We start from the raw sequence: 24,170 nt of genomic DNA, 5'->3' as shown, positions 1-24,170 counted from the left end.
GAACCTCCCAGAAGGTAAACTCAGATACCACTGGGAACAGTGGACAAGGAAATTTTTCCAGAGAACAGAATCAGGGTCTAAGCAAGCAAATGCTTTAGGCCCTAAGTTAGGAGGCAGTACTTTACCATATGTTTCAGCAGTCTTTCAGAAGTACTGTTAACAGCCATTAACTTCTGTGTCATCCCCCTTTTTGAATGGGGCTGTTTATTGTAGTTATTCTGCTCCTGCTCCACCATTATAGATTGGGTGTATGAGATAGGAATAGCAGATGATTTGTCTTTTTAGTATATAGGTCTCTGGACCAAAAGGAGCCACATCCTAGACCTTGGGGCAAGATGCAATAACAGATTGGACTGCAGATGGTCTCTCTTGGGAAGGGAATTCGTGTTTTCTATATGTAGGGAAAAAAACCCTGAAATTTTATGACCAGAAGGGCAGACTGTGACAGAATCAATACTATGTGTTCACCCCATCACTTCCACTTCATGGGAACACAGGGAAAAAGCTGTATTTCCTAGTCCCTCCTTTAGATATTTTGGGGGCTGAATTTGACCTATCATGTGTAGATGTAAATGATATGCATTAGTCAGTGTATACAGTCCAGTAAACACTCTAGACATATCAACCAGAGATTGTAAGCAAGAAAATAGCTATGAAAGTGTTGGAAGGATTGGAAGAGCAAAGGAAATAAGAGGGTTTTCCACATTTTAGAAAGATGCCACTGCCCTTGGACTGGAGCCTACAACTTATACTCCCTACTAACTTGATAGAAGTTGGCACTACTATGTCACTGCTGTATAGCAGGAACTCAGGAGCCTGCACTGCTATTAATGCTGCTAAAATTGTTACAGATGCTGCCTTTTGTGACAAATGCAATTATATTTTTCATATATATATACATATACATATATATGTATTATATAATACATATATAATGCATATATGTATATATATGTATATATAATACATATATAATGCATATATGTGTGTATATATATATATACACACACACACACACATACATAATTTGTTTTATGGTAGATAGATTGATATAATCATACATTTTAGATTGTAAGCTTCCTGAAGACAGGGGTTTTTATCTACTTTTTGCTCTGCAGTATCACTAGACCCTCACAAATACTTTGTTCTTGATAAATATTTGTTGAACAAATGGCTGAAATTGAGTATCTCCTCCATGAATGATTTCGAAGTGGGTTATTGTGTGGCAAAAATTCTGAGGTCTGTGTGCCTGAGAAAAATTGTATTATATGCTCACAATGAAATGATAAGTAGTCTGGATATAAATTTCTATATCTAACATTCTTTTCTTTCAATATTTAAAAAATATTCCATTCTCTTGAATTCAGTGTTGGTGGTGAGAAATCTGATGTCAGTTTATTTTTTTATTCTTTTTATTTTCGATCTCCTTCTTGGAAGTTTTTAGAATTTTCTTTTTGCTCTTGATGATTCTAAATTTTATTTTAATGTGTACAGTTAGAATTTCAGCATATATCTCCTGTTTTGTGCTCTGTTTACCTTTTACGTACATGGTCTTTTTAATTAAAAATTTTTAAATTACAGTTGGCATACACTATTATATTAGTTTCAAGTATAGAGCATAGTGATTAAACATTTACATAATTTATGAAGTGATCACCCTAAATCTAGTACCCATCTATAACACCATACACAGTTCTTACAATAGTATTGACTTTAGTCCCTATGTCCATACCTGGTCTTTAAACTTTATTTCTAAGTTTATTTTCATAATTTCTTAATACAGTTCTGTGGCAAAGACTGCTAATATTCACACTATACATGTTTCTTTTCTTTTTCCTGTGCACACTGCTAAACCACAATTTCTAGACTTCATATGATTAGGTCAGTTATGGCCAGTGGGCAGAAGTGATATGTGTCACCTCCAGGCCTGACCTCAAAAATATCTTACATGACTCTCCTCACACTCTCTCTTCATTCATTGTCTGGCTGGAAACAAAGGATCTGAAGGTCTAGAGGAAGAAGGAACCTTTGTATTATAGGAGCCTGGGTCCCTAAATGACTTCAAGGAGCAAAGCTACCTCCAGCCCTTTGGCATATAGTTTTGTAACCTTTATTGTATTAGGCCCCTGAGGTTTGGGGTGGTTTGCTGTATAAAGCAGATGGCATTACTTTCCCTACTCAATACAATTCCCATCTCTTTTTTTCTTCTCTTATTTTGATGCACCTATTGAAATTTCTACCTATATCCTCCATGTCTCTTTGCCCTTCTTACATGTGACTTTATATTTTCTTGCTATTTGGGGGGAAAATTCCTCAGTATGATTTCCCACATCATTGAATTATTTAGCTATATTCACCCTCTTATTTATTCCATCTGTTATGCTTCTGGTTTCAAATATTATATTTTCCATTCCTTTTTTTTTCTATTTGGGATATATATATCCCAAATAGAAATATATATATGTGTGTGTGTGTGTGTGTGTGTGTGTGTGTGTATGTTTCTGTTTTAGATTACTAATATCTTTCATCATCTCTTTAAGAATATTTGAATGTGTGTATTTGTGTATAAACATATATGTATATAAAATTTTTGGTCTTTCTGTTATAATAATTTTATTTCAGTTGGTATATGCTGAACATATATCTGGTGAATTTTTAAAAAAGCTGTGAGGATATACCTCAGGAGAACCCAAACTATTTCCAGACTGCTGTTTCTACTTCCCTGGGCTGTCACTGCATCAGGAAGCTTTTCTGTTTACAGAAACAGTATTTGAAAGAAGCAGTTTTCACCAGTTCTGGGAACTTAGAGCTGTGGAGGACGGGAGATGCAGGATGTCATGGCTTGGGGAAAGAGTCAATGCCAGTAGGCAGTTGGTAACCCCACCTGTATTGTTAACTTCTTATTCCAGCAGGACTTTTTTACTGGCTTCATATCCATTTGACACCTGCAGCCTGGACAATTACTCCCGATCCTAATGGAAAATGGGCAGATAAAGATAACTAGGGAGAAAAGGCAAGAGGAGAACTTAAGAGACCACTTCCAACGTATCTTCTCAGTGCCATCTTGCCCCTTACTGCCTTCTGCCCTGAGCTGCAGTTACTCCTCACCATACATACTCATACACACAGACACAATGACACTATCTCAAGTAAGCCTTACACTTTATCATTTTAATCTCACATTTTGTTTCCTTTGTTGTTAGTTTCTCTGATTGATGCCTCTCTCTAACTTGTGTAATTTCTTCAGGGTTCATTTTGAAGAAGTATCTCGTGGTTCATGTTAGTCACCGTCTCAACAGAAAGGGAAATGAATTAATACTTAAAAATGAGTGTGTTAAATGACCCCAATTTTGTAAACATATGTCTCTCTCTACTTCCCCTTCTACATTTATTCAAATACAATTATATGGGATGATACTCTCTTTTATGAAAATTATGCTATTTTTTTTCTGGGCATTGTATCTGGATGATATTTTACTTTCCCCTTTGTAATTTTCTATTGTTCAGATTACTTATAATATGTTTGTTATTTTCATAAGAGCAAAGTTACCCTTTTTAAAAGAAAGGAAAGGCATAAGTGATGAATAAGTAGTGTTTTGTAGTGTCATTTAAACTTGTCTCATTAGGGTAATTGCATTGTAGAAATTGTCTTAGGTTTGTCTTGAGCAATATGTATTTGAGTTCCTAAATAAATATTGCTGGTAACTGCTATTTCTAAAATTTCTTTTACTTCCAATTTCACAAAATGTTACCAGCTATTTTTCATCTTTCATTTTAGTTCATCATATCCTGAGCCTTTTTTGTGTGGTGAAAATTGTTAGCAAAAAGGTGAACAATATAACATTCCTTAAAGAAGTCATGTCCAAATGGGAAATATATTTACATACACCACTAAATGTAATCTTCATAGGAATAAAGGAAAACATTCTATGACAGTGTCATAAACATTGTTCTATATTAGCCAAAGAGGGGAAAATCCCTAGCTGTGACTGCAAGCTATTAGTTCATATGTGGCAGAAGTTGTAAGATTTAAGCTCGACCTTTAAAGTAGAAGACCAAGAGGAAGGATATTCTCAATAGAAGGGAGAGTATGAGGAAAGGCATAGGAAGGTTAAATATGATCATGTTTTCAGAACTGGTGAGGCTATGAACACTGCTTGCAGGGGAGCGTGGTGAGAAGGAAGCTGCAGAAGTAAAAACCATATTATAATGGGCCTTGAATATATTAGGAAGGAATTTGATCTTTATTCATAGTAATGATAGCAACCAAGATATGTATAATTGACTTTCAAGGATCTAGAAAGATTGGAGAAGGATGAGGAGAATGGAGAGGTTGTAGGAGTGGTAATTTGTCATTTATTCAATCACTCAACTGTTTACTTATTAAAGTACTATTCTAGGCACAGGATATACAGTGGCGAACAAAATAGACAAGTTCTTGCCTTCATATAGTTCATATTTTAGTGGTAGAGAGAGACAAGATACATTGGTAAAATAATATATTAGATAGTGATAAGTATTCAGAAGGAAAATTAAAGGAAGTATTTAGGAAATGCTTTGTGATTTTTTTAAATTAAATTTATTGGGGTGACATTGGTTAGTAAAATTATGTAGATTTCAAGTGCACAGTTTGATAATACATCATTTGTATAAATAAAGCATAGTAGTCTGAAAAATGGCCCCTCGATGATGTTTACATTTTAATCCCCAGATATCATGAATATGTTACCATATATGGCAACATGTAGTTTGCAGATGTGATTAAGTTAGGGAACTTGAGATGGGCAGATTGTTCTGAATTATTTGAGTTGGAGCCAGGAAACACCCAGCATCTAGAGGCCTCTTACAATTCCTTGTCATATGGCTCCTATTGCCAGTTTAGTTTCTTCTACATAGCAGGGGCACTGCTCTCTGACTTCTTCCCCCACTCTAGTATGCTCTGATGGAGTCTTAGGAAATGTAATGTAGTCCAAAGAGTGACTATTTCTGTACTCAAATGAGGGGAGGGATTATATGAGGTATGGAATCTTGGGGGCCATCTTAGAATTCTATCACACTGTGTTAGAAATAGTTTGTAGGTTAACAAGGATGACATCAGATAGACTCGCCAGAAGGCTATTGAAATCATCCAGGCCAGAGTTGATGGTGGCAGTGCCAGCCAGGCTGGTACACTGGAAGTTGTAAGAAATGGTCAGATCCTGCATATAGTTTGAGGTTTGATTTATTTTGAACATAGAGACAGAAAGAATTTTCTTTCTAACAAATCATATATGGGAAAGAGAAATAGAGGGGTCAGGGATGACTTCAAGGTTTTGAGTCTGAGCAGTTGAAGAATGAAGTTGCCATTTACTGAGATTCAGAATACTTCAAGAGGATCAGGGTTGGGGGATAGTGCCACCAGGAATTTAGTGTGGGATATAAATTTAAAATGCCTGTTAGACCAGGTGGAGATGGTGAATAGGAAGATGCACCTGGAGTTCAAAAAGATACAGATGCCATGTATGAATTTGAGCATCATCAGCATACAGATGATATTTAATGCCATGACACTGAACAAACCAACAGAGAAAATGAGATAGATAAGAAATCTAAGGACTGAATTCTGAGACACTTCAATACCATTCTGGGTTGGGGAGATGAGGTGGAACCAGCAAATGATCCTGGGAAGGAGCATTCAAGAGAAATGGGAGAAAAAACTAGAAGGTGTAGTGCTCTTAAAGGCAAATGGAGAAAGTACATCAAGAAGCAGGAAGGGAGTATCTGTGGCAAGTGCTACTAATGGATCCATGGTACTTAGTAATGTAGAGTTTACTGGTAATTAGACTAAGAGAAGTTTTAGGAAGCATGATGGGAGTGAAAGCTACACATTTCAGAATGATGATGCCCAATATCCTCTAGGAATCTTGACCTGACTCCTTAAATCTAAATGTCTTGTGCCTTCATAGTACCCAGTTCTTACTGTTTTCATTGTAAAGTATTTGTGCTAAATTAAGTATTTACAATTGTGTACCGTCTTTCTCCCACCCTAGGTAGTGAACTCCTTTGAAGCTTGGTATTTCTTTTAGTTTAGCATTTTTAGCTCCTTATAGGCCCTCAGTAAACAGGAACTGAAAGACATAATAAGGGAATGAAATGCACTGACCTTTCATATTCCTTGAAAAAAATTCCTTTGCAATTTAAAACAGTTGTACCCCTGAAAAGTGCTAGGCTGGTCATTCAGCACTTCTGAAGTGGCTCTGTGAATTATAAATGAAATAGAGCACTGCCTTAAAAAAATAAAAGCAGAACCACATACTGTAGTAAAGAAGAGTGATTGATCTTGTGGCTTGAGGAATCTCCCCAGAGCAAGTACTTTTGAGTGGGCTTCTTCTGTCCTACTAGTCTGTGCTATTGTGATAAAATGTAAGGGACATGGCAGTTGAAGCTAACTGGTGATTCTAAATGAAATTATTCCACAAAAATACAGCAGAATATTTCTGATCAAATGAAATAAAAGATATCATGGTTTTAGGTTTATTTTCCAAAGTTCCTTTTCATGATAAAAAGTTTAATGCAAAAGCAAGAAAATGATCCCGTTTTCTGAGAAAGCTAATGGGAAATTTTGGCCTTTTCACTTGTAAGTTTCCCAGTGCATCTGCACTATGTTATAATCAGTTCTTATTTCCATTTAATATGTTGAGCTTGTTTCTGCTGTTTCAGAACAAGAATATTAAAGTCCTTAGAAAGACTGACAGAATAAAACCAAAAAAATTCATGTATAAGTTAAGATAACAAAGGAAAAGAGTAACAACTTTTCATTATTCCCACATAATAAATAGTTAACATGTTATGCATCTCATTAATGCATAGCTAGTGACGGCCTTCGAGAGATTATGTATATACTTGAATTACTTTGATAATATTAATTAATAAAAAAACAGAAACTAGCATTCACCGAAGACTACCTATATGCCAGACATAACAGTTATGATGTATAGATGAAGAAAACTGAGTAACTCACCAAAGGTCACACAGCTCACAAAGAGTTAAACTGGGATTTAATTCCAAGCAGCTCGGGCTCTAGAATAGAGTTTCTCAACTTTGGCACTGTTGACATTTTAGGCCAGAAAATTCTTTCTCTGCATTGTAGGATAATGAAGAGCCTCCCTGGCTTTTACCCACTCGTTCCAGTAGCATCTCCCAATTGTGACAACTGAAAATGTCTCTATACAGTTCCAAATGTTCCCTGGTGAGCCACATCACCCCCAGTTTAGAACCTTTGCTCTAGATTAAGTGTTCTAGCCACAGTGTTCTGTAGTCTTCACAGTAAACTCTCTAAATACAAGAGAATAGACATGGGATCCATATGTAAATTAGAATCTTAATTCTCAGTGACCCAGTCACTTCTAACATTGTAGCTCTTAGGGGTAAACTTAATCTTTCACTCATCAGTGTTCAATTGCCTGGCATTTCTTGACCATCTTCATTGTCTCAAGTTCCGGAATATGACCTAGGATTCTACTTCATGTATTCTTCCTGCAGGAAGTATAACCCAAGCCCAGCACTGGAATGCCTTTAACAGAGTCTTAAAGTTTCAGAGATGTCATTAGATCCCAAGAAAGCATTCTTTTATTTCAGTTTTCTCAGTCTGAGGTGTTTGTAATGAAGGATCAGGAAAGTCCTTCGATGACAGGACATTTAGGTGGCTGAGGAAACATCTTCCACTCAGGCCCGTTAAAGAACACGTTTTCTCAGCTTGAGGGTATGCAAATCTATAAAGTCCTTTCTGCTGCCGGCAAGCCGAGACAGTCCAGAGTGTTTGAAGTAGATCCTGTGTTCTCTGCATTACCTAATTTTTATGTGGCTGGGAGGGACAGGAACATCTCATAAACTTTTTGGAGTTGAGGCAGATAGTAACATAATCAGTATCATAATCAGAGCTTTATTAATATGTAGGAATAATAACCGTGGCTGATATTGAGTGTTAAGCATGCCTTTAAACTCACTCAATCACCCTGTTTGCTGGATATAGTTGTAGTTTACAGATGAGGAAACTAAAACACAAAGTACTTTCCCAAAGTCATACAAGCAGTAATTGGAAGAATAAAATTTGAATGGAGGCAGCAGTATGACTCCACCCCTACATCAAGGCTATACTGCTTTTAAAATATTGGTTTTTTGTTTGTTTGTTTTTATTATTAGTTTCAAGTATACAGTATGTTGATTAGACATTTATATAGTTTATAAAACGCTCACTTAATATATGACAAAGGAGGCAAGAATGGGGTAAAGACAGTCTCTTCAATAAGTGGTGCTAGGAAAATTGGATAGATGCAAATACGTGCAAAAAAAAAAACTGTACCACCTTCTTACACCATATGTAAGAATAGACTCAAAATGGATTAAAGACTTAAATGTAAGACCTGAAACTATAAAACTTCTAGAAAAAAACATAGGCTGTAAGCTCTCTGATATTGCTAACAGTAATTTCTTTTTGGATATATCTCCTTGGGCAAGGGAAACAAAAGAAAAAATAAACAGGACTACATCAAATTAAGAAGGTTTTATACAGCAAAGGAAACCATTAACAAAACAGAAAGACAACCGATTGAATGGGAGAAGATATTTCCTTATGATACATCTGATAAGAGGTTAATATCCAAAATATATAAAGAACTCATACAACTCAACAACAAAAAAAACAAACAAAAGCAATTAAAAAATTGTCAGAAGACCTGAACAGATACTTTTCCAAAGAGGAAATACAGATGGCCAATAGACATATAAAAAGATGCTCAAGGTCACTAATCATCAGAGAAGTGCAAATTAAAATCACAATGAGATATCACCTCACACCTGTCAGAAAGGCTATCATCAATAAATCAAAGAACAACACTTGTTGGCGAGGATGCGGAGAAAAGGGAACCCTCATACACGGTTGGTAGGATTGCAAATTGGTACAGCTACTACGGAAAACAGTCTAGAGATTTCTCAAAAAATTAAAAGTGGATAAAATATTGTTTTTAATATGCTGGATACTTTCGTATACATGTGGATATGAGAGAGAGAGAGAGAAAGGGAAGGGGTAGCCATTCTAGAAAAAAAAATGTACAGTTAGTCATATTAAATATATACACCCTTTTTTACCTAGTATTTCCACTTGTGTGTACAAACAAATCTTTACATAGGTCCATAAAGAAACACGTGCAAGGATGTACAATGTTATTTTGGGAAATGGAGATTTGGAGGCAATCTCACTATTTATTACTGGACAAGCGGATAGGTAAATTGTGGTACCTAACACCTGTAGTACCATGCAACACTTAGAAGTATTCAACTAGTTGTGTATATACACATGGATGGTTCAGAAAACATAGCAGTGAGTGAAAAAGGGAAGAAACAAAATGAAGTATAATAAAATACCATTTTCATATTAAAAATGCATACAGAATAATAATGCACATTTTGCTAAATCATACAAACAAAAAAGATGTGTGTTAAACAGATCGGAATGGTTCCTTATGGAGGTAAGGTAATGGGGAACACAAATGCAAATGAAATGGAAAAATAAGACAGAAGAAGGACCTTCCAGTGTCCAATATGATAGTGCACATACTTCAACTCTCTGCACTTATGTCCAAAAACAAAAGCAAAAATAAAGTATTATCTAATACTGGGTTCCAAACTGATTTAATATGAAAATATGAAATGTAAAAATCACTTCCACAATAAAAGTATAATAGCTTATCTCTACTCAACTATAGCATCATTCTGACATTTGTTTTACAAATGTGGGGAACTATATGGGCCTATAGCAGAGTGATTCACTACCTGGTTAGTTGTTCTTTAAGTGCTTATGTTGTTCCATTTTTGACGCTCCAAATGTATCTATCCTATTTTCCTATAAACAGTACATACCCTACCTATACTGCAGAGAGTTTTGGATGGGGAGGTAGCTTCCATTTGATAACTTTACCTAGGAATTCTCTTCTGCTTCATTCATCTCTGCTCTCTTTTCCCAGGCTCTTTGATCTCATTTCTTTGATCTTAATCATTAAATTCTATGCTAGTCTTTAATGTTGTTCAAATATGTCTGATCTTTACCTGTTTTGGCTACACAGAGCCATTTTCTGGCTTCCTTTGGGTTGGATGGGACTGACATGAAGTGGCCAATGTGCCTGCCCCATCTTTGGAAGTGCAAGATCCTCTAACACTGCTTTTTGCATCTGACACAACAACCAGCGAATTTTGGGATGGTGGATACTCCTTTTGCCTTAATCTCTGAGCAACTAATATGCACACAGAGCCCAGCTAGCCCACGCTGAATATGTCATATGCATTTAAAGTAAATGCTTCTTTTCTTAAGCCACTGAGATTTGGGGTGTTTATTTTGCTGAAGTATACCTTAATATATGCAGACTGATACAATTTCCAACAGTTAAATCATTGGCGAAAATAGTCACTTTGATCTTACGATTGTTTATACTGGAGTATCAGTTGATATGGCTAATGAGTCTATATTTACAGAAAACAAAAACATGAGCTTAGGCTACCCGATCAAGTCAACATATTCATTGTCTTATATCATATAACATGAAAACGTGAACTCAAGTCTAGATGAAGAATAATTTATACTTTGCATTTTACTGATTTAAAAGCCTTGTTCTTGCCATATACAAAAGGAAGAGAGATTGTTAGAAAAAAGATTGGTTCTTCTTAAAGTATCATTAATCATTTCTGAGATTTTTAAAAGACTTACTGATTTATTTGTGGATGACTTCTTTTTAATGTTTTCCCACTTAAGAAAGGATATTAAGCCAACTAGCTTGTTTACTTCCTTGCTAAATTTGTCAGAACATGGCACCTGGTTCAATTAATTCACCCTAGCCTTTTTTCACCATGACTTTGCTATGTAACAAATTTTTACTGTCATTATGAAATTATTTTGTTCTCAGTTGAATGAAAAATAATTTGCAATTAATTTGACAGTTACAAATGAACATGTTCTCTTTTGTTTTATCTGAGAGGTCTGCATAAACACTGCTTTTGAGTAATATCTTCAGTGAGGAAAATGAAGCATAGCCTTTTAAATTAATTTAAATAAAGAGGGATTGAAAACTAGCCATTATTTAGTTGGCATTGCAAAGGCACCAGGTATATAGATTTGTGAGATGTGTTTGTTTACAACAAGAGTCATGTAGAGTCAACTGAATACTTTTGAAATGTATCCTCTCATGATGGTGTGTTTATTTGATTACATGAGGGATAGTAAAAGTGGTATTTACTGTTAAGTTTAGTGTGCTTCAGAGAACCTTGTCACTCTTCTGTCAAAGGATGGAAATTATGTCCCTTCTCCCTGATATTGGGCTTTTGTGACTGCTATATCTAATTAAGTGTGGCAGAAGTGATATTATGGGACTAAGTATAAATTATTCTTCATCTAGACTATTATGAGATTGTGTTAAAAGACGATAAAACTCAACCTGATGCTCATTCACATTAATTCTCTCTCCCATCCCCTTCACCCTCATTCTCACTCTTCTCTCTCTTTCTCTCTCTGTCTCTGTCTGCCTGCCTGTCTGTCTGTCTGTCTGTTTCTCTCTCTGTATCTCTCTCACTCTGCTCAGCCTTAGAACCCAGCTGCCAGACCGTGAGGAAACCTAGGCCACATGGAGAAACCATCTGTATGTGTTCCAGCTAACAGAATCCTCTGTGGGCCCAGCCAATACCCTGTATTAGCTAGACATGTGAGTGAAGAAGCCTTCACAAAGACTCCAGTCCTGTTTGTCATCTGACTGCAATGGTGTGAGAGATCCCAGGTGAGAACCATCTAACTGAGCACAGTGAAAAATAATAATAAATGATTGTTGTTGTTTTATATCACAAAGTATGAGGTGGTTTGTTTTGGAGCAATAGATAACTAGAACAGAGGCCAAGTGGTAAAGTAAATTCCTTATGATCACACAGCAGTTGGGTTGCAAAACCCCAAGGATTGCTTATCATCTCGTAAATATAGATCTTCAGATATTGGTGAGATGTATAACCTATCTATAACCTATTCTTTGGAGAAAAGAAACCGTGTGTGTGTGTGTGTGTGTGTGTGTTCACAGGAAAATATTCATGGGACATCATGACCCTTATCCACTGATAATAAATAGTAAGGGTTTTAGAAAAACATCTGCTATAGGTCTATGCTATAGTATTTCACCTTATTTTTTTTTGTTGTTGGTGGGTGGGAACAAGTTGGATGTAGTGCTGCCATTTAGAGAGTATGCTTTCTTTTATGAGAAAATCCCAAAGGATACTATAAGAGGGCAACTTTAGAGCAAAAAAGAACCCAGATTGAGTGTTAGACCTGTGTATGGATCTAACACTTGCTAGCTCTGTGACTTTGAACAAGGGCCAAATGAATCAATACTCATTTTTACAGGTGAGTAATCTGAAGGCCAAAGAGGTGAACTAACTTTATCAAGGTCATTTACCAGTTCTTTTAAATTCAAATCAGATGTTCTGTCAATTATATTATGCTTTCCTATTTGTAAAGGTATTTGTTTACACTTAGGTGAGTGAAAGGGAGTAAAAACAGCATTTATCAATTGCTTACAATGGAGTAAACAAAAATACCGTGCACATATTATCCAATTTAATCCTTACAAGGATCCTTTGTAATTGATGCTGTGTTAGCAAACCATTGAGCAATTGAATTAGCTGAGGTTCTTAAAGCTAGCTCAAAGTCATAGATGACATATACGAGGGGCAACATTTACATTTATACTTGAATCATTATGAACCTATTTACTCTGCCATCAACTCATTATGCCATATTCTTGATTCAATTTATTGTATTTTCTTTACTGTTTATTTATTTTAAATTGACATCTCTTTTATTTTTTCATTGTTTCTTCAGATTAAAAGTTTCTTCCTCTTCTCTCTCTGAAGCTTAAATTAATTTTGGCATTCTTTGCTTTATATAGTTCTCTTCCTTAATTAAAAATACATCTTAAGTGACCTGTCTTTTTAAAAATCATGGAAAGTTATTTTGTTTGAAGTTTTTGAAAAGACAAAACCTTAACTGAAAGGTACTTTTCATCCATCTTGCTGTTCTGTATTGTTTACCTCTAGCCTTTATGTTTGACTTTGCAGAAAGAATCTAGCTCTGAGCATGACAAGGCAAAGCTCCCAATGGAGGACCACTCCCCAGTGCTTTCATTAGAGAATCATTCTGGCATACCTCAAACACAAATTAACCCAATACTGATTTGGTGAGACTGGACTTTCAATTATCCTTTGAATCCTCTTTTAAAATCTTGATTTGTTGACTTTATACATCATGAACATCCAGGAATATGATTTGTATTCCACCCGTTCTCTTCCCTTATGGGAGGAGAGATGAAGTTCTAGATATCAAAGAGCACCAGGAGTATAGCTTCTGAATTGAATCTATTCCAATCATGAAAGTACTTCCTCAAATTTGATGACATATGTAATGGAGGAATAATGGCTTCCGATTCTACATAAAGCAGCTTACTGATAACAACTCTTGGTTAGTATAAACATAAGAAGAATTATAAGAAAAGAAAAATTTCACATTGCAGGTATGTTTATTAAAAAGAATACATGCTTTGAAAACAGATCTAGTTTGGTAGGGAGGTGATGAAATGTTTTTGAAACTCAGCATCCTTATTTATCGCATAGGATTACAGGGTTTTGATTAGAATTAAAAGAGATACTGCTTTTAAAAGATTCTACATGCACTAATTAGTGTATAATAGGTACTCTGTAATTTCTAGAAAATAATTTTACAAAGGTGGCTTAGATTTGAAAACCCCTGTTTTAAATATATTGATATGAGTCATGAACTGAAATGTCTTCAGTGGCTAGGCAGATCAAGTAAATGCTCCAATTCAGTTTTTTAAAATTTTATTTTGTTATTAGTTTCAAGCATATAGTACATTGGTTAGACATTTATATAGTTTATGAAACAATCCTCTGATTACTCTATCGTACCGCTGTCTGCATTCCCTATGCCATGCTCCCTATCCCTGTGACCATCTACCGATTTCTAATTTGTACTTCTTTAACCCTTCACCGCTTTCTCCCAGCCTCACCATGCCCCTCCCCTCCGGCAGTCACCAGATTGTCCTCTATATTTGTGAGTCTGTTTTCAATTAGTTTGTCCAATTCAGTTTTTAAGAGAGGCACTGTACCAACTAAACAAAACCTGTGTGCTTTGTTTGCATCCCACTGACCACCATTTCAGTACCTATGATATACCGAAATATTAGGCAAAATTGCTACTTCTGCTGATACCTAAGCAGTCTTTTAAATAAGACTTTTATTGATTTTCTACCCAGTTAAATATCTAGTAAATCAGTTTCTAGCGACATGTCACACTCTCATTAGAAACACGTGAAAATATGAGATTAAATATATCAAAATCAAAATTTCATTATATAGGTAAATACTTTAAAAATCTTCAGGTACTTGAAATTAAGAGATAATTTTAAAGTTTAGCATTAAATAAGAGCTGATATTGCAGTGGCCCATAAAGTTTTAAATGCTTCATATACGCTTTAGTAGGAAGATAGGTTTGTAACACAAATGGTGATAAACCATGTGACTCAGAATCTACAGGAGGAGGAGAAACTAAAACTCCTACATAAAATGAAACTGTCCCATTTGACGAAATAGATTATAATACCTTTCACTAATGACCTGAAGATATTATGAGGAAGTTTGCTATCTGTTCAAAGTATAGTTCAGCCTCCAAAATCTATCATTTTAATTCACCACATTAACAGATTGAAAGATTAAAAGAAAAAAAAAGTTATAATCTCAAGACATGTAGCTAATGTATCTGATCAAACATAATGCCCATTCATCATCATCATAATAATAATAAAAAAACAAACTCTTAGCACACTGCAGATAGATTCCCTTAACCCAGTAAAGGGAATCTACCAAAAATAATTCTATTCAGCATCATAATGGAGGGCCTAACCATTGCAATAAGAGAAGAAAAAGTTCTTAAAATGTAAGAAAAAGGAAAGAATAAAAAAGAAAAAATCAAATTGGCTTTATTCACACATGATAGTTATATACACAGAAATTTCAATGACCTCTACCAATTATTAGAACCAAGAAAGTAACAATGTTTTAGGGCAAACAATTAATATGAAATAATTTATAACTTTTCTATATAGTGAAGTAGCAACAGCCAATTTGAAACTATCACAATAAAGGAAAAGTTCTTATTTTTAATAACAAAATAAACTATAACTTCCTACTAATCAATCTAACAAAAGTTGTGGAAGATTTTGTGGAGAAAATCACAGATACTATTGAAGGTGATGTATTAGGGTTCTCCAAAGAAACAGAAGTAATGGGATACATACAGGACAAGATTTATTATGAGGCTCATGCAATTATGGAGGCTGAGTCCCACTATCTGCATACATTCTGCAAGCTAGAGGCTTCGGAAAGCTGGTGGTATAGTTCAGTCCAAACCTAACGGCTTGAGAAGCAGGGCAGGCAGTAGTCTAAGTTTCAGTAGGAGTCTAAAATCTTGAGAACCAGGAGCACCAATGCCTGAGGGCAGGAAAAGATGGATGTCCCATCTCAAGCAGAGAGTGAATTGGCCTTTTCTTTATTTTTTTGTTCTATTCAGACTCTCAAGGAATTGGATGAGGCCCATCTACACTGATGAGGGCCATCTTCTTTACTCAGTCTAATAATTTAAATACTACTCTCTTCCAGAAACACCCTTACAGATACACTCAGAAGTAATGTTTTGCCAGCTACCTAGGCATCTCTTAGCCCAATCAAGTTGACACATAAAATTAATCATCACAGGTCATAAAAGAAGACTTTATTGTATCAATTAGGGACTGGGTTCAGGTGTTCATAACAGGAAACATTTAGAGTGGACTAATTCAAAAAAATGTTTTACTTCTCATGTAAAACAAACCCTGGAAGAGGCCATTTAGGGCTGCTACAGTGACTATGTAATGCCCCCCAGGGACTTAGGCTTCCTTGAGATTTCCACTCTATCATCCTTAGCATATGACTTTTGTAATCTCCATAATCAAAGGAGAGCTGCTCAGTGTCCAGCATAGCATAAACATTACAAGCTTGAAGAAAGAGAAAGATGAAGGACAAAAAAAAAAAAATGGTGCCAGTCAGGTGTGCCTCTTTTTAAAGTGCTTTCTTGGGTGTCCTTTCTAGCAACTTGAAGTTATATTTTATTGATCAGCAATATGTCACATGGCCCTCCCTACCTGCAAGGAGGCTGTGACATGTAATTTTCAACCTCAGGGTGTTGCTATCCTGAGAAAAATTGAAGTTTTATTACTTAAGAAGACGGCAGTATGGGTATTGAATGGAAAATCAGCAGTCCATGCCGCACTCAATAACTGAAAACTATTTCTAGTTTATACATGTGAAGATTCAATATCAAAGTGACATTAATTTTACCCTAATTAGTATATGACTTCAATGCAATTTTAATTAAATTTACAATAGGATTTTTTTCATGGGTATTGAAAACTTCATATGAGAGAGAGCACAGCATAGTGTTTAAAATCATAAACTCTAGAGTCCAACTGACTGGCTTCAAACTCAGACTCTGCCACTTATAAGCTGTGTGACCTTGGGCAATTAATTAACCTCTCTGTGCTTCAATCTCTTCATCCGTAAAATGCAGATGATAATATTAATACCTCATAAGGTTGTTTCTTGTAAGGAACAAATGAGGCATGGTTTTTAAAGCATATCAAATAGAACCTGTCACATAGTAAGTGCATTGTATTTGTTAAAACATATATTAACATATGAATAATAAACAGCCAATAAGATCCAAGATAATTTTGAAGATGACTAAGGCGTCCTATTACATATCACAAATTATTACAAAATGGTAGTAATTAAAATAATACATTATCAATACAAGAATAGACAGACCAATGTAATAGAGTTAGAGAGCCCTGCAACTGATGGAAACACACCAGGAAATTTGGTCCATGACAGAAGTGGCAGCAAAACTCAGAAAAGAATACTATTGTCAATAAATGATGCTAGGACAATTGGTTTCCCACATGGGAAAAAAAAAATCTTATCCTTTCTTCATGGAATATTCAAAGCTTAATTACAGAATACTCAAAGATAAATTTCAGATGTATTAAAGATAGGAATGTTTTTTAAAAAAGAACCTTTAAAGTCATTAGATAAATATAATGAATATCTCTGTAACCTCCAGATATGAAAGGACTTCTTAAACACAATAAACACAAACTGCCAAGGAAAAGATTGGTAATTTGATTATATAATTTTTTTCTTTTTAAAAATTTAAATAAATAAGTATAGTTGGTATACAACCTTATATTGGTTATATTAGTTTCAGGTGTATGATATAGTGATTCGAGATTTTTATACCTTACAATATGATCATCCCTCTAATGTTAGTAATCATCTGTCACTGTGCAAACTCATTACAATATTATTGACTATATTTCCCTACTCCTTTTCACCCATCCCCCCACTCCCTCCCTTCTGGTTACCATCCTTTTGGTCTCTCTGTTTTTATGAGTCAAAATAGCATGATACTGGTGCAAAAACAGACACAGATCAGTGGAATAGAATAGAGAGACCAGAAATAAGCCCTCACTATATGGTCAACTAATTTATGATAAAGGAGGTAAAAATAAACCCTGGAATAACAACAGTCTCTTCAACAAGTGGTATTGGGAAAACTGGACAGATACACAAAAATTTGGAATCTTTGCACAATTAAGTGAAAACACTATGAGAAAATAAGTTAAACCACAGACTTGAAAAAGAAATGTACAAAGCATATTACTGATGAAGATTACTAACCATGATATATAAAGAACTACAAATATATAAGAAGTCAAACAACCCAAAAGAAAATAGGGGCAAAATATATAATTAGGCACTAGATAAAAGAACAGTGGTGGGGTTGGTATTTGTTAGTTTTTATGAAGAGATTGGTTGCCAGATGGGAGGGAGGGTGAGAAGCTGTGCGAAAAAGGGGAAGGAATTAAGAAGTAAAAATTGGTAGTTACAAAACAGTCACAGGGATGTAGAGGACAGCATAGGGCACATAGTCAGTAATATTGTAATAAGTATGTGTGGTGCCAGGTGGGTACTAGACTTATCAGGGAGATCACTTCATAGGTTATATAAATCTCTAACCACTGTGCTGTATACCTAAAACTAATATAAAATAATATCGAATGTCAAACAAACCCCTAAAAAATTAATCAACCCCCAGAAATATTTATGAAGAGATGCTAAGCCAATTAAAGCAATGCAATATCATTTCATATTCATAGAATTGGTAACATTAGAAGATCTGATACTTCCAACTGAGAAGATGTGAAGTGAGATCTCTCATACACTCCTGGTTGGAAGATAAACTGGTATATAATTACATTGGAGGGCAATATTCCAGTTTATTGTAAAGTTGAAGATGAACATACCATATGTCTTAGCAATTCTACTTCTAGGTATAGAGAAAAGTTGCTGAGGGATGATTATGCACTCAGTACTATTCTCAGTGCTTAATGAATTGTCTCAGTTAACCTTCACAACAACTGCATGAGATAGATATTGTTTTACAGATAGTAAACTAAGGTAGAAAGAAATTAAATAAATGGTCCAGGTATGCATAACTAGGATTGAAACATAGGCAGTCTGGCTTCAGAGTCTGCATTCTTATCAAGTACTATCATATCTTTCATATACAAATGTTCAATTCAATATTGTTGGTAATAAAATAATAATGGTAATAGTAATAACTATTGTTAATAAAATTTCCTAAATGTTCTTTAGTATAAAATGGCTGAACAATTTGTTAATCATGTTAGAATACCATATACCAGTTAAAATAAATGAAGGAGATCTACATGTATCAACACAGATCTCAAAATATAAGATTGTGATAAAATAAAAATGCAGAAGGATTCATACATTGTTTTTTCTGTAACTTCCAAAACCAAATAATACTTTGTTAGTTATGAACACAACCGTATTTAATAAAATATAAATTTATGGACAGGAGTGGTATATACTCACTTTAAAATAGTGGTTACTTCTAGATGAGTTTAGGGAGTGAGATAATGGAGTCAGGGCAAATATAAGAGATATTTAAACTAGATTTTTAACATTTTATTTCTTTAAAAATCTGAGGCCAAGTCCTACAACTCAACAACAAAAAGACTAACAACACAATTAAAAATAGACAAAAGACTTGAGTAGACATTTCTTCAAAGAAAATATACACATGAACATCAAGCACAAGAAAATATGCTCACCATCATTAGTCATTAGGGAAATGTAAATCAAAACCTCTTCATACCTACTGGGATGGGTATAATAAAAAAGAGTGTTAGCAAGGATGTAGAGAAATTAGAACACTTTTACATTGCTTGTGCAAATGTATAATCATGTGGTCACTATGGAAAAACAGTTTGGTGGCTCCTCAAAAAGTTAAACAGAATTATCATATAACCCAGAAATTCCACTCCTATTTGGAAACAGGGACTCAAACAGATATGTGTGTGACAATGTTCATCGCAGCATTATTCACAGTAGCCAAAAGGCAGACATAACCTGTGTTCATCAGCAAAGGACTGGATAAATAAAATGTGGTGTATACATATACTGGATTATTATTCAGTCATAAAAAGTAATTAAATTCCGATACATGTGACTACATGGATTAAACCTGGAGACATTAATCTAAATGAAAGAAGCCAGACACAAACAAACGTTGTGTGATTCCCCATATATGAGGTACCTATCATGAGTCATAGAAACAATAAGTTGATTAGAAGGTTCCAGGGGCTTGGGGATGGGGTACAGAGTTCCTAGGATGATGAAAGTTTTGGAAATAGAGAATAGCGATAGTTGCACAATATTAATTACATTGTGAATGATATTAATGCCACCGAGTTATGCACTTAAAATTGGTTAAAATGGCAAGTTTTATATTATGTGTATTTTACCACAATATATGTTTAATCTCAGGAAAACATGGCTAAATATTAACATTTTTATGTTTAGATGATAGATACTCGGGTTCCGTAATATTATTTGTATTTTCTTTGTTCTTAAAATAGTTCAGAATAATATATAGCACTGGTGGATTTATTCAGAAGAAAAAAGAAATATATTACTGGAAAAGGAAAAATAATAACTTAGAAAAGTTTCAGATTTCTGGATATAGGGACTTCATTAATTTACTTACCAATGACATCACAGTGCATTGCATTAAATAGTAAAATTAATGAATTAAAGCAACTCAAACTTGCTCAAATGATTTGGAAGCTGAAGCAATGCATGAGTGCAAAAGTGTTAAATTCATTTGAATGCCAAGCAGGCAAAGGGTCATACACCTTGACAATCTCAGCAGTTTGGGGAGAAAGCTGCATTTAACTTTTAAAAGGCAAGCAAAACAGATGTACTACATTTGCACAGTTCCCATTAGAACTGTAGGCAACGAATCAGCAGGAAAGAGTGCTATACAGGCGACTTCCAAGCCTATGTCTAATTGTGTGAAAATTCTTCATATTTTATGTTCTATTTATATATTCTACAGTAAGGAGACCTTTTTGGACATGAATTTTGTAAAAGGAACTTAACTAGTGGTTCATTTTTAACCGATGTTCGTAAAACAATTGAAGCTTACGTTTCAATGATAAGGCAAAGAATGACTTAGAAATAGTTTTTAAGTGTGCCATGTGAATAAATTAGGATCAGGCGACAGAACTGAATTTAAATTGTGTGTCTATCATTTATTAACTGGGGGATATTGAGCCAGTTGCTTGCTTTGTCTATGTCCCCATCTCATCATATAAAAAGAAATGGTTTGCTACCATATCATCTCTGATGATCAATCATTCTATACTAACAAAGATCTTTCCTTTTTTATAAAGTAAGATAAAAATGATTTCAGAATATTGAAGTAAATGCCAATTTAAAAGAGGGTTTTCCGTAGACAGTACCAGTTATGTCAGATAATTTTTTTCATTTTCTTTTGGATATGTTTAAATAGCAGAATGAACACAATTAAGAGGAATATTAAACTGTGTGTTTATGATGGATAAGTACTATTTATGGTGTAAAATGTCATGTGCAGGGTTTCAGTTTTCAAAACCAACAGCCTATTTGCTTGTTTGTTTCATTGTGAACTATTTTACGTACATCAGGAAAGTGGGGGAAGGAAAGGAAACATGGTGGAGTGAGAGACATCCCCAGATTTCTCCCCTTGAAACAATAAGCTGAATATCTAAAACTCAACAGAAAACACCCAAACTGCACACTAGTATGTCTAAGCATGGGATTTGCACTTAAGAGCTACCACAGCTCAGAACCCCAGGTGTCAGGTGGTGGACTAGGGGAAATAAAAATGCTGCCTCTCGCAGCCGCCAGAGATCCCTGCAGGATGAGGGGGAGGGGAGGAGGTGCGGTGACTTCCCGGATCATCCCTGCCTGGGAAAGCTTTGAGCTCCATGCGGCCAGCAGCATTGCTCAGGCATCAGGACAGAAGACAGAGAAGTGTACAACAGAGAAACAACAGTTGAATTTTACTGTCCGCGGTTGCAAAACCAAGGTTGAGCCGCAGTCCCCAATCCCCAACCCAGAGGGCCCCTCCCCCCATACTCTCCAAGACTGAACACTGTGGAGCCCCAGGGGAATCTGAGCAAACACTACTGAAACTGTTGCTAACATTGACAGGGACTGAAACTGAAAGTAGCAAGCATGATTAAATATTACGAGAAAATACAGGCATTATATAAAGGCATTATTAAGGCTTTATATAAAGCAGGGACCCAAGAGACTTAGATGCCACCTACTGGAAACCAAAAGAAAAGTGCCTTCTTTGTAGCAGGCTAAAGAGATCTTTATATAATAAATCTTCTTTCTGGAAAAAAAAAAGCAGAATACATTTTCATTAATGTCCAGGCAGAGAAATAGTCTATTAAACACCATGAGCAACCAAGGTAACAAGGCATCTCAGAGAGAAAGAAAAATCTCCAGAAAATAAGCTTACAGACATAGAAATATGCAATTTAAATGACAGATAATTCAGGGTGCTACTTCTGAAAAAAAACTCAGTGAGTTCCAAAACAAGTCATGTTAACAATTTCAGGAATTGAAAAAAAAACCTAGATGAGCGGAGCAAGGAGATTGAAACCCTCAAGAGGAACCAAATAGAACTTCTGGAGATAAAAAACACATTGCGAGAGTTGGAAAATGAAGTAGCAAGCTTGGGAAATAGAGTCGACCAAATGGAGGAAAGCATTAGTGATAACGAAGACAAATCTAGAAATAAATCAGAAGAAAGAAGAGAGAAAATGAAGAATAATGAAAGAGAAATACAAGAACTAGCTGATACCATCGGGAGAGGAAACATAAGAATAATTGGCATTATCGAAGGCGAGGAAAAGGAGCAGGGACTAGAAAGCATTTTCAGACAAATAGATGACTAGAATTTCCCAAATCTGATGAATGAGCTGGAGCTTGGAATTCAAGAAACCAACAGAACACCCAATTACCTCAACCCAAAATGCCCTTCACCAAGACACATTGTTTTAAAATTATCAAAAATCAACCACAAAGACAGAATTCTCAAGGCAGCCAAGGAGAAGAAAACGGTAATTTATAAAGGAAAACCCATTAGATTATCGTCAGACTACTCACTGTAGACCTTACAAGCCAGAAAGGAATGGAATCAAATATTTAAACTATTAAGTGAAAGGAACTACCAGCCTAGAATAATGTATCCAGCTAAGCTCTCCTTTAGATATGAAGGAGAAATTAAGACCTTTCCAGACATACAAAAATGGAGGGAATTATCCAGTATGAGGCCTACACTACAGGAAATACTGAAAGGTGTCAGCTCACCTAAAACAAAATGACCAAACAAACAAACAAACAAACAAACTTAATTAGGAGTAAAGTGACTATCAGGCAAATAAAAGCAGAGGAGTGCAACCCTTACTAAGAACAGGGCATTATAAGCTTAAATAATAATAAGACAATTGCTATAGCAAGATAGTAATGAACATTCAGCATACATAGGGATAAATTGAGATAACAATGACTGAAAAGGGGCGGATTCAAAGATCCAAATTCATGTGTACAGCCATGCCACCCTGAACGTTCCTGATTTCATCTGATCTCAGAAGCTAAGCAGGGTCGGGCCTGGTTAGTACTTGAATGGGAGACCACCTAGGAATACCAGATGCTGTAGGCTTAAAGAAAAAAAAAAATCTAAATTCGCAAAGAGGAATGGAGACAAGGCACATGCAGACAAAAAAAAGACGATTATATATATGTGTTTGGGTGTGTGTATGTATGTATGTATAAACTATCCTTTACATGTTTGTGATGGTAACCACACACCGAAGATTTAGAACCGAAGTATATAAGATAAAACAAGAAGAACCACAGGGAAAACCCACAAAAGCCAAGCACAGTAAAGAAAACAGAAACACAAGGACAAGGAAGCAATGGAAACACCGAGCTACCAGAAAGAAAAAGATGAAATAGTGATAAGAAGATGTCATATTTCAATAATCACCCTTAATGTAAATGGACTGAACTCACCAATAAAAACGCACAGAGTTGCAGAATGGACCAAAAAACAAAACCTAACCATATGCTGCCTCCAGGAGACACATCTCAGCTCCAAAGACAAATATAGACTCAGGGTGAAAGGGTGGAAAATTGTATTTCAAGCAAATGGCATTCAGAGAAAAGTGAGAGTAGCAGTACTAATATCAGTCAAAATGGACTTCAAAATAAAAAAGGTAAAGAAAGATACTGAGGGACACTTCATAATGATAAAGAGAATAATGCACCAAGAAGACATAACACTTATTAATATCTATGCTCCCAATCAGGGAGCCCCAAAATATGTAAAGCAATTACTAACTGAACTAAAGGGAGAAACAGACCAAAACACTATCGTAGTAGGGGACCTAAATACCTCATTGTCAGATATGGACAGATCATCCATGCAGAAAATCAATAAGGAAATAACAACCTTAAATGACACATTAGACCAACTGGACATAATTGACATATACAGAGCCTTCTATCCTAAATCAGCTGCTTATACATTCTTCTCTAGTGCACATGGAACATTCTCAAGAATCGACCACATA

At 35.2% G+C, this 24,170-nt stretch overlaps 1 pseudogene; it reads left to right on the top strand.

Moving 5' to 3' along the window:
* The first annotated feature begins 23,138 nt into the window (after positions 1 to 23,138).
* Positions 23,139 to 23,257, top strand: LOC120605453 (uncharacterized; annotated as a pseudogene).
* The last annotated feature ends 913 nt before the right edge of the window (positions 23,258 to 24,170 follow it).

The sequence above is a fragment of the Pteropus medius genome, unplaced genomic scaffold, assembly GCF_902729225.1.
Source record: "Pteropus medius unplaced genomic scaffold, Ma_sr-lr_union100, whole genome shotgun sequence".
NCBI classification, from domain to species: Eukaryota; Metazoa; Chordata; class Mammalia; order Chiroptera; family Pteropodidae; genus Pteropus; species Pteropus medius.
The sequence above is the reverse complement of the archived record's forward strand: the minus strand, read 5'-3'. Positions and strand labels throughout refer to the sequence as shown.